Source organism: Pseudorca crassidens, chromosome 5, assembly GCF_039906515.1.
Source record: "Pseudorca crassidens isolate mPseCra1 chromosome 5, mPseCra1.hap1, whole genome shotgun sequence".
Taxonomy (NCBI): Eukaryota; Metazoa; Chordata; class Mammalia; order Artiodactyla; family Delphinidae; genus Pseudorca; species Pseudorca crassidens.
In genome coordinates, this window is record NC_090300.1 from 67,158,305 (window position 1) to 67,170,389 (window position 12,085).

Consider the following 12,085-nt stretch of genomic DNA (forward strand, 5'->3'; position numbering starts at 1 on the left):
TTGAATCATTATGTTGTACATCTGGAATGAATATATTGTTATATGTCTATTATACCTCAATAAAAATAAAAAATAACCTTATTTACTATTAAAGGAGACCAAAAAGAAAATAATTACAGAAAATGTCAATAGCATAAGGACGGGCATCCTTCCTAAGTATGGGTGTCTTCTGCCTTAGCGCTGTTCTTAGGTCTGCTCTTATCTTTAAGGACTGAAACAATTTATATACACTTGGCCTGGCTTCCTGCCTGTGTCCATGTGGGGTCCGCCATCTTAAAACTGGTCAATCTCCCCTTTTAATCTCCTCTCTGACAAGCCTAAGAGATCACATTTTAACGGCCCACCTGGGGCCTCCTACTCATGTGGAGGTCCTGGTCTGAGAAGAGGGTTTTATTCGTAGCAGCCTGGGGGGCGTGTAAATGACTCAAGGAGACAATTAGGGGTGCTGTCCTCCACATGGGGTAAAGCAGCCCGGCAAAAAGTCCCCTTGACCCCATGTCCTCCTTTTTTTACAGCCTCCCTGGGCAATCGTGGTCATAAAATGCACATCAATCATTATATTCAGACTGGAGCATCAAGGTCTGCCTTCAAGGTCACACACACCATGAGCATGTCCATTTTGGAAATAGTGTGATATATTTCCAATTTCCCTGCTCACCTTTTTACAGGTAAGCATCACCGTTCCAAAGCTTTCTCTATACCAGGCGAGTGGCATGCCCTTCCTCTAGCTTTCCAAAGCACCACATGCATCTAGGGTCCCCCATATTATACCACGTCTCATCTTCTTCTCTGTGTGGCCCCCACTAGACTGTGAGCTCCTTGAAGGCAGCGTGTGCATTTTATTCCTTTTTGCATCTCATTACCCAGCACAGTGTCTGTCCCAAAACATACCTGGGCAGAGGACTGTTGACTGAATGAATGAAGGGAAGAATCCGTGATGGAGGTCATTTGTCATTTAATTCTCAGGACAACCTTATGAGACAAGCAGGGCAGGAATATGAGCAGTGATTTCCTGAAAAAAAAAAAAAAAAGAAAGAAACAGAGCTCCAGGAGGGAAGGGCCTTGCTTACGGTCACCTGATTTCTGGAGCTGGCGCCAGGGCTGTGGTGCAGTCTGGTAGGCAAAGAGGTGTGCGTTTTGCTGCCCACACTTGCTGCTCTGGGGCTCCTAAGGTACCGGTTCGGTCTTTCCCGAGGTGCCACCTACACAGGTGGTTCCCGAGAGGTTCAGATCAAGGTCCCCTTTTATTTTCTCCCCCTGCCCCACCCCCCATACCTGGGCATGAAAGATTAGACCTAGCAAACGAACTGCAATTATGCAGTAATAATGACTCCATTTTCTCCTTTTTATTAATAAGACACACATGCAACATGCCACTCAGAGCTTTCAGTTGACAGAAAACGAGGTCTATTCTATTCACCAGGTGAACAGAATTCCACCCAGAGGCCGACAGTTAACAAACCACCTTCTGGGCTCAGGGCTCGGCTGGGAGTCACAGCGCTGCCCTTGACAGCCTGTCGATGGGCCTCCACCGAGCCGGCCACCTGCCCTGGGTCTCCGAAGTCGGAGGAGACAGGGGCCATTTCAGTTGCTCCCAGCGTGCCTTCCCGACCCCGCTGCAATCAGCAGACCCTGACCTCTGGAAGAGCGTTACTGCGATGTGTCAGCTGCTCTGGAAGAGCCCAGAGTGATGTATTCCAAGACCTCAGGAGAAAGGGCTTACGGTCAGTTAGGAACTCTAAACTCCCTCCCGTGGTATTGTCGGTGGAATTTTAATACTCTGTCTCCCTCTGTCTGGGCACTTCCTTCCACTCTTGGCCTGCTCCGCAATGCATATGGAGCAGGGCTCAGGTCTGAAGGTCCCCAGGGAGAGCACACGGTCTCACTCGGTCCAAGAGTCACGGCTGGAAATGGGAGGCGAAGCTCAGGCAGGGCTCCAGCCTTCCCGCAGGCCCTGGGCCTTGGCAGGGCCCCCGTTCATTCTCCTGTGCTCCCTCCCCTTTCAAAGCAGGAGTGAGGCCCAGCACAGGCCTGAAGCCAGCCGACAAATGGAACCCTAGCCTGCTTCCTCCTTCCTTCCTTCCTTTATTCAGGCAACAAACTCTACCGAGGGCCTCCCTACTGAGGGCCCACGGTGCGCTGGGTAGGGAGCTAGGAGCTGGGGCACTAGGGGGTCACTGTCCCAGTCCTCATGCCACCCTCACTACTTCTATTCAATTCTAATCACCCTACAGAAAAAACAGACAGGGAAAGAGGGGGCCGTAAGAGAAAGAAGGTTGCTCGAGGAAGAGTGTAGCCAGGTGTGCCCGTAAGAGGTAGTGAAACAGGAAAGCCCAAAGTTCCCCCCTTCCTACAAAATGGGTCTCAGTCCTCCACTCCTCTCCCCAGGAAACTCATCTACCACATCTACGTGGATAACTCTGAAGTCTGTATTTCTCGCCCAAACTTCACTTTTGAGGGTCAGGGACCACTCCCACCCCCTGACATAGGTTTATATCTATGTCCCCAGAGCCCAGTACAGTCCATGGTAGATGGTGGGCATCCAGGAATATTTGTTGAAAAATGACCAGTACCACTTCATAAAAGAGGCAGCTTCCACAGGATCAATTTCCCTAATTTTCCCTTGTAACTCCTCTCATCTGTTTCCCCTCAAGGAATGACCATCCTGTGGCTACAACTCTCAAGACTGTTGCTTCAGCGAAACCAACATGGAACTGGTGAGATTTCTTCATCCCACAGGGGACTCTTTGACCAATTTGGGGGTGGAAGGGGGTTGTCAGGACTTGCCTTTGTATCCTCAGTCCCTCAGCCCAGGGCTGGATTTGCATATGTTAATATGGAGAACTAGAGCTAGTTAATGAGAAGCAGTGGGCCATGTGGGTGAGCGGAATTCCTCAGAGTATTTTTTTCAGATGTCTTAACTCACTCTCTTTGTTGTATTTCGGCAGATCCAGGTGTTTGGATTGAGTTGGTCCTGGTCCCCACTCCCCTCCCCCAAATCTCTAAAACCACAGATCTTTCTAGATGCCAGACTCAGCCTTCTGTCCAGAGGGTGATGGTGGATGGCAGGAGCCCTCTGCCCACCTGGAAACAGCCTCAAGGAGATGGCCTGAGGGAGCGGGCCCCAGGCTGGAGAGCCCCAGGACGAGGGCTGGGGGTGGGGTGGGGGTGTTCCTGAGGGGGGATGGGGGGAGAGGATAGAATTCCAGAGGCAAGAACCCTCAACGGAGACAGCCCGCTGGGCTTCCAGCCCTCCATCTGGGTTCCACTAAAAACACATTTTGCGTGTTTCTGTTGTTCTTAAGTCTGGGTTTATTTCAAGGGGAAAATTATAAAGAAACATCTCTGCCTTTATTTCAACAGCAGCCTGTGCTTGGGTAGATTCTCATCTGTCTGGCCTGTTCTGCCTGAAGGTGAAAGGAGGGGGCGAGGGTGGGGTCCCAGAGAGAAGAGGCCCCAAGAGACTGAGGCCCTAGGCTCTGCCTGCTGCCAGTGTCCCACCTGGGAAACCTCCACAGACAGAAAGGCAAGTGACAGCATCCCCACAGGTATTTGAAAGACTTCCTCTCTTGAGCCCAGGGCAGCATTCAGTATGTGACCACTGAAGTGAGTCTGGGTATTTTCCTGATAGGAAGCCAGAGGTAGCAGAGGCCCATCCTGAGGATTCAGGTTCTAAACCAGTCTGAGAATCCTCAAGGTTACCTGGAGCCCTTGAACTTGAACCAGCCCTCACCTCAGAGACGCAGGGAATGAAGGTCAGAGCTAGAAAGGCCCTTAGCCACCTAGCCTGGTGCTGTCATTTCTCAGGTGAGGAAACTGAGGCCCAGTGAGGACAAGCTACTCGCTCAGGCCACACAGAGGGTGGGTCAGTTGGTGGACCAGACCTACATCCCAGGTCTCGGTGCTGTCTGGTCCTTTTCTGCAACGCTGCTTATGAGGGTAGGTGGGTGGCCAGATCTCCACGGAGGGGCCAAGAGCTCTCATAAACACATCATTCAGGGACTAGCATGTATGCATGCACGCAACGCATACACTGGCCCTCGGACCCTGTCAGCAGAGCTCATCATTTCCCGCACCCCCAGCAGAGTCTGGTTCCTTCAGGGTCATCTTGGACACTCAGGCTCTGGACAGACACAGGGACTCTGAACACCATGGTAGATATATGGTCCTGTCTTTGTACAGAGCTGATGTCAGACACAAAGAGAATTCGTAGCCCAGGCGCTAGGCCCTGGCCTTTACCCGTAAGAGAGCAATTCTTAAAGAGCTCTCTCTCTTCCTCTGAGAAGGGCCTCCACAATGACTTAAGTTGACCTGCTTGGGAAGGACTTGATTGCCCCCTGGTGGCCGTATCTGGCCATACCTTCACGCCCCACTTTCCAGGGCCTCAGCCTATTCCTTCAGCAAATTTGTACTGAGCCCCCTGCTGTGGGCCAGGAAACTGAGTGGTCAGTAGACTGTAGGAGATTGATATGCGAAGCAAGAATTATAATACAGGTTGGTTAGTGCCTATTGGAGAGGTAAGCTTAGGGTACAAAGTAGGCTTAGGCAAGGAGCCTAAGAAAGACTGCAGAAGGGGTATGGGCTGACATGCTTCCTGGGCTATGCGGAAGAACTCAATTATTATTATTATTATTATTTTGGAATAGAAAAAGGTTTATTGCCGACCTTGCAAGGAGGTGGGTGGCTCATGCCCTAAAAAGTCGTGGGCTTCCCAAAGGGTTTTGACAAAGCATTTTTGAAAGCCAGACCAGCACTCAATTATTAAGGTCCTCTTACTTGGGGTTTACAGTTTACCAAAAGGTTGCACTTGCATATTCTCGTTTATCCTACCGACAGCCTCATGAGGTATGTATAATTGTCCTTATTTTACAGACGAAGACACTGAGGCTCAGAGATGATCAGTGATTTGCTCCAAGTCACAGTCTTGTAATTGACTCATTTGATTTGTGCAGTTTCCAAACTACTCCATCTGGACCAGACAGCCAGGGGGAGGTGGGTATATCAGGCAAGGGTTACCGGTGATGGGTGGTGTCCACCTCTGCCACCAAAGGGTTGGTAAGGTACAAGTTTGAACAATTCTCTCCCATCCCCCAGGGAGCAGACTTCTCTTCTTCCAGAGCTGCACAGTGTTGCTGGGTGGGCCTCATGGGGCAAATGCAAACTGGAGAGTCCTGGGCCTGGTGACTATATCCCATTCTCATCACACTTTGGGAAGTGATGAAAACAAGGGATGTTTAATTTCCTCTTTGCTGCCCCCAGGAATGTAGTTAGCTTCAAGCTCAGGAGCACAGAGTGAGCACTAAAAGGCCCTCTGGACGTGATCCTTAGAGCCACGGCAAGGTAGGACAGCCTCAGGGTGGGGAGCACAGCCCCAGGAGGAGCCTCGTCTTCCACAGCCAAGCACAAGCTGAAGGTCTCAGGTCCTTGTTAAAGAAGAATGAAAAATCCGGTGCAGCTATTTAAAAACAGGCCGGGTAATGTGGCCAACAGCTGCAGGGCACAGCCCAGGTAGTATCTGGGAAATCATCCACCACTGCCAGCCCTGGAGAGAGAGACCTTGTGTCCCTGGCCAAGGGGGTATGTGGGTCTATTTAGACTCCCCTCTCATCCTCCTGACCCAGAGCTAGTTCATCCAGGGGTCCTGCTGACCCCCTCCCCAGACTGTCTCAACAATCCCACTGCTGCCCCAGGGCCTAAGTCCCATCATCTCTGCTTAGAAATCTGGTTTGTTTCCCAACGGTTCTCCCTCTCTCTTCTCCCCACAGCCTCTCTCACAGGGAAGGACCAGGGCATCAATCCCACATGCTGGGCTCCCTCAGGGTGAGTCTGGGCCCCAGGATGTACAGACATCTCCCGAGGGTGGGGGGTTGCCTCTGGGAAGGAGCTGGAAAAGACTGAGGGGAAAGAGCTGGGCTGAAGAGAGAGCCTCAGTGTGGTAAAGCACAGAGGTGGGCTTGAGTGTGAGGGGCTGTGTGCAGTGGTCTGCTGGACCAACAGGGCGGACTACTGTGCATGTCGACATTTAGATGAGAGAGGATGTGAAGACTTTGCTGGGGCTCGGAGTGACTTGTACCTCCCCCGGGATTCTAGGCCTATGTGTTTTCTAATGAGCTCTAAAATGGAAGCAGTGTGTTCCAAGGACAGGACTCAATGAAGAAGGTCCTTTGGACCAAAGAAATTGACAAGAGGTGGAGGATTTAGATTCAATGAACCTTCACTGATAGCCTACCATGGACCCAACACTATGACAGGTACTTGCTCGTATTTAATCCCATTTAGTCCTCACCACAGTCCTATAAAGTGATGAAACTCAGAGAGGTTAAGTGACTGACCCAAGGTCACAAAGCTGGTAAGTGACGGCACTAAGATTCAAACCCAGGCCTCCTAATTCCAATGTGATATGTTACAAGATTATCTTTAGACTTTGCCAATTTCTGGATATGATGTGGAGACTTCCATGAAGGAGTCACATATTTGGGAAGCCAAATATTCAAGGGAGGGAATGTCAGGTATTTTTACGTAAGCAGATTGCCCCGCCACAGGGTCTGAGTTCCCTGCCAGCTCTGTCCTATCCCAGGACACATATTCTCTGTCATGAGTTTGGTTTTGTCAGTGCTCTATAGAACTGCATTTTCAAGGACTTCATCACTCACCAAGCATACAAATGTCTCTCCTTCATTTTTCCTGTTAAGCAGATTTAAAGAATGAACTAAGGGGACTTCCCTGGTGGCGCAGTGGCTAAAAATCTGCCTGCCAATGCAGGGGACACGGGTTCCATCCCTGGTCTGGGAAGATCCCACATGCCGCAGAGCAACTAAGCCTGTGCACCACATCTACTGAGCCTGCGCTCTAGAGCCCGCGAGCCACAACTACTGAAGCCCATGCAGCCTAGAGCCCGTGCTCTGCAACAAGAGAAGCCACTGCAATGAGGGGCCCTTGCACTGCAATGAAGAGTGGCTCCCGCTCTCCGCAACTAGAGAAAGCCTGTGCTCAGCAAAAAAATGACCCAACGCAGCCAAAAAAAAAAAAAAAAAAAAAGAATGAACTAAGAATCTTGGCTGCCATTAATTTCACAGCCTAGAATTATTTGCATCCTTTTTTTTTTTTTTTTTTTTTTGCCTGAGTCATTTTAAAAAGCCCTTGTGATTCTTTTAATCCCCTTTGGTAGAGCAATTCCATTCTCTTCTCTCTTAACCTCCTCTCTCCTGAATGTCCCCTACCCTACCCCCACCATGGAAAGCTTTAAATAATGCAGCAAATTCTTGTTTCATTTCCTTTTCTCTGTTTCCAGATGGATTTTTCTCCCCAAAACATCCCTGGGAATCATTTCTGTCAGTTGCTTCAGTGGATGTCCCTTGGTCTTTACACTCATCTAACCTCTCCTCACCTCAAAATTGCAATTTGCTATTTTAATTATAGTTTCTCTTGCCACACTTGAGGGTTTTTTCCTATTGCAGTCCTCTACCTTGCTTAGATTTTAATCCTTTCTTCCAGTGCAGAGAATTCATGAAGATTCCTGGATTACTCCAATTTGCTTCCTTGATGCTGAATAATTCTTCTTAGTCTGTGTATGATTCTGATTGTTCAGATGCTGAATTAAGTTGCTGAACAGTGAGGCCAGGGTGCCGCATGTGAACTAGTGGCCCCATCCAAGTGCAGATTGATTCACCACTCTGGAGATGGCACATCTCTGGGTCTGTCTGGTTGCTGCAGTCCTGGGACTGACTGTCTCCTAGACCCAAAGGGTGGCCCTAGGGCAGCTGACCGCATGCCTCTACCTCCCTGACCAGCTGGTGAGAGCTCCTGGGACTGTTTCTCCTGGTGAGAGCTTTGTGTTCCATGAATTGCTCCTTGCAGGCTGGGCTGGGCTGGCCTTGACACAAACTATCTGGGTCACCTGCAGCTGTTTCCCAGGCGCCTGCTGGGCCTGTGGGCTGAGGCTGCAGCTGGCAATGAGTCTGGGCAGGAAGTGAATGGGGCAGTAACCCGTGTGACTAGGAAGGTGATGAGGCCTCCGTGCGAGGGGAGGACTGCAAAGCAGTTCTCCAATGCATTCCCTGCATAGAAGGTGAGCTACTCACCATGGAGAGGAACTACTGGAAAGCCGCCACCCATCCTGTTTGGGCTCACAAACCTGTCCCTGTTCTGTCCTTCAGGCAGGTATGTAGGTCAGTACTGGTGAAAGTCACTTACAGTGGGAGTATGTACACTTCAGCTTTGAGCCTGGCTCAGTCAGAAACACAGGGTCCTCCAAGGTAACCTAAAAGTCCTGGAGAAAGTGTGGTACACCAACAGCTGCATAACCTGGGTGGGTCACATCACCCACTGAACCTCAGGGCTGATGTGACACAAGGTTCATGAAGGGCTAATAATGGGCCTTACTGATATTATTACACAGGCAAGGATGTGTAAGGGACTTCATTCTCCCGGTTGTTCACTGCTTATCTCCTTCTGTAAGGGATTTGAGATAAGAGACCCAGCTGGAAAATGAAGAAAGGAAAAATGCTGTTGAGATCCTTAAGTATAAGTCTGCGATTGTCTCCAGTGGGAGTAAAGGAAGCAAACAGGAGGGTGGCCCTGTAAAGTCAGCTGAGTAGGGAGAATACAGAGGTGGAGGCCCTAGAGGCCCTGGAGCAGGCTCATCAGGGGGCATGGAAGGAGCAGACAGGTTGTACGTTCCTTGTGAGCTTGCCTTCCTGTCCCAGAGGGTTCCTGCATTGGGAACGAGCAGGAAACACTTCTAAGACATCTGGAAAATGAAATAAGATGGCAGAAAATGAGGCAAATAAATGGTTCTAAAAGTTGGGGTCATACCATTTTGTGAGTAATTCTGACACCTACTAGGTACACTTTGTAAATTGTGTTTTTCTATACAAAAGATTTGTTTGTGGATTTGCCTCTTACACTTCCTTTAATAGCTCAAGGGCAGTACAGTGTCAAGGAGTGTGGCTTGGAGAGGTATATTTTGCTCTTCTTCTCTTTATCAGTCGGTCCCCCAAAAAACACTAAATAAAAATAACATGTTTTGACATGGGCCGTTGATGTAAATCAACTTCTGCAAAGTGTTAATTCAAGCCCCTTTAGAAAAGTTGCTATGTTAATTGATCTGTAAAGAAACAGCTGAATGCCCATCACACCTTGGAGACAAGTCCTCAGTTCTTGCTTCCAAGCAGATTGCAGTTTCCAAGTCTCTCCAGGCAGAAAGCCTAGAGTCCCCATTCCAAGGGTGCTCGATGAGGTACCTGCATGAGGGCCGGCTGAAAGCAGAAGCCTAGAGTGGTCTGGAGCCGTGAGGGATGAGCTTGTGGCCCAGTAGAGATTTCAGGTGTGCTGGATGCAGGGGGTGCATCTCCTCTGGGGAGGAGGCCAGGGCAAAGATGGAGGTGGGAGAGAGTCTGGCTGCTCTGAGAGATGTAAGGGTTGGTCTGTCCAAAAGGTGGGTGTCTGGAAAGGAGAAGAAGGAGATGAGGTTGGAAAGATGGTGGTGCCAGGCCCAAGAAGGCCTTGGGTGCTGGGTGAAGGAGGCAGGTCTGTGTCCTTGAGCAGGACTCTCCACTGAAGGCTTCTAAGCCCAGAAAAGCTGGGGTGAAAATCGGATTTTAGGAACATTGGTCAGATGTAGGATAGCCTGGAGGGTGGGGCTGGCCAGGGAGGTCGGTAGGGAGGCTTTGGCTCCAGCACGAGAATCAAGGAACTGGACTAGTGTGTATGTCATAGGAACGAAAGGGTCCATAATAAGTGAAATGGAAAGGACATGACAGTAGGAGGGGGACAGCCCAAGAGTGGGAGGACTTGAAAGTTAGGAGGAGAAAAACACCCCAGAAGCAGGTGACATGGGTACTTTATATTCCCAGATTCCCCAGAGAGGGCTAGTTAATTAGGCTAGTTACTGCTGTCCAGCCCTTGCTAATGTGTGTACTAGAGCAGCAGAGATTTTCCGCAAGGAAACACAGATTGAGGCAGGTAGAGGTTAATGTGGTCTGCAGATACACCGCAGATGAATCCTCAACAGTACTTAATGCAGGGTAATACGTGATAAATTATTCATACCATACAGTGTAATAAGCAGGTTGAATCTGTGGCACTAGGCCTCTTGAGCTGTATTTTACATTAGATCCTCCTCTTATGGCTCTTATTTAATCATTTTCAGAACACCTGACTGAAATAAGTATTTCAGGTCCCATTTTTTATCCCTGCAAAAATAAATTTGATCATTCATTCATCTCATGACATTCTGACATTTACCATACCCTTACATTAAAATAAAGATGATTAGAAAGAAAAGAGCTCAGTAATTAGGCACAGGAGGAAGTTGGAACATACTTTTCCTAAGGTTACCCCTTCTGGCCCTCACGGAAGAAGGAGGTCTGTTCTAGAGAGGCTTCAGAAAGCTCATTTGCATAAGAGATACTCCCAATTTATGGTTCATCTGAGGGAATGAAATCTGTTTCTTTTGAGCTGACAGGGATTCTGTCTCCTGTGGAGTGGGATGTCTGGGTAGAGGTTCTCATAGCCCTCTGGGGTGTCTGTAAAATGTATTATCATGAATGGGGCTTTTGTAGCCAGGAGCTTCCCACACATGGGCAGCGGTTCAATGGCTCTAGTCCATGGCAGCTAATTGTCCTGAACAATGGGGGATTTGCTTTACCGTCCTCAGGCAGTCTCCCCAAAAGGGCACAGAGCTCTGTGAGTAGAAGGTTCTTGAGCAGGGACCATTTCTCTCGTAGAGTCTGCTGTCTGTGGAACTTAAAGCCGGCGGGGTAGTGCTAGAAACCACAGGAAGAGGAGGGCAAACTAAGGCATCGCTGAGAGACGGGGGAGAGAGAGCACAGAAAGAAGAGGGGGAGAGCTAGCCAGGAGGTGGTGGATGAAAGAATCAAGCCCGAGGAAAGAAACGAGCCCTGGGGAAAGGCAGGCTAAGGTGGAAGGTGAGGTGGGCAGGGAACAGCCAGGGCTGAGGATGAAGTTTTTGAGAAAGAATTAGGGCTCTCAGAAAGAAACAGGAGCCAGAAAGGAGGGACATGGGAAGACGTCAACCAGAGAAAGACCTCCAGGAAGAAGATGGGAAGCAGCTTCTTTCCCGAGACGTTCTAATGAACCCAGCTAAGGGTAATTTAACTGAGTTGTCACCTGTTCTAATCCCAAATCTGCTTCTCTCTGTATAAAGCAGGATATGCACACACACACACACACACACACACACACACACATGTATGGGTAGTTTCTGATTTCTTTATTGCATTACTGTCTGTAAAGTACTTGGCAAACTCAAACTGCTCACTTCCTTCCCCACCCAGTGTTGTTCGGGGTATGCCCCTCTCCTTCACTTCAACAGCCAGGCCGAAGAGGGTGTTTTTGATGCTTAATTAGAAATACGAGACAGATGGGGCCTATTAGGGTCTGCAAAGGCTAACAAAGTGGTGGGTTCTTTGTGTCTCAAAAATGGGCTTTTGGTGCCCTGGGCAGCCCATTCAGCACACCCAGTGAGACGTGACAGTGGCCCTGACCAGGACGGCTTCTGAGGGAGGGACTGACATAGATGGGAGTGGCTGGGCCACAGTGCTGGGAGCTTCTCTTGCAAAGGGAAGAACTGTCAGCAAATGTTTAGGAGTGAGTTTCTTACGGATATTCAGCAGTGACTTTGGAAATTCCAGATGTGGTTGAGGAAGGCAGTGGTTCATATAAGAACTCAGAGAGAGAGATGCAGCCCCCATTTCCCAATGGCTGTGAAAATCTTCACCACTGAGGTAGGAGGCACCTGACTGGTGTTCAGTGGCGGCGTGTGCCACGGGAGTGAGAATGACTGAAGGAAGTCTTTGGGGAGGCTGGCAGGCAAGCCCGGAGATAAGGGAACATCAAGCTGCAGAGGCATGTAGCTGTCTGTGTGCTGCCCGCTAGGACCCTCTCGCAGCCCCGCCTCCGCTGCCTAAGCAGGTTCCTCATAGCTCCCCTATTAGTGCTAGAGAGCAGCAGACGGTGAGCTGGGATGTCAGCACCAGGCTCTGGAATGTTGCCTGTCCACCGTGAGCATGCAAGGGTGGCCCCCGTCCAGGCTCCCCTGGGCAAGACAGCGGCAGTGTGGAAG

At 49.7% G+C, this 12,085-nt stretch overlaps 2 long non-coding RNA genes across 3 annotated transcripts in view; both read left to right on the forward strand.

The window, feature by feature from the left end:
• LOC137224991 (uncharacterized) overlaps positions 1–3,817 on the forward strand; it is a 56,580-nt gene extending 52,763 nt beyond the window's left edge. For both annotated transcript variants that reach the window (XR_010943627.1, XR_010943628.1), the window contains 3 exons: positions 516–668; positions 2,655–2,717; positions 3,364–3,817. This is a non-coding gene — a long non-coding RNA (uncharacterized lncRNA). The remainder of the gene's footprint in view (positions 1–515; positions 669–2,654; positions 2,718–3,363) is intronic.
• Positions 3,818–4,728: 911 nt separating this feature from the next.
• On the forward strand, positions 4,729–7,016 carry LOC137224456 (uncharacterized). Its single transcript, XR_010943344.1, has 4 exons — positions 4,729–4,992; positions 5,766–5,820; positions 6,091–6,251; positions 6,696–7,016. It is a non-coding gene; the product is annotated as an uncharacterized lncRNA (long non-coding RNA).
• Positions 7,017–12,085: the final 5,069 nt, after the last annotated feature.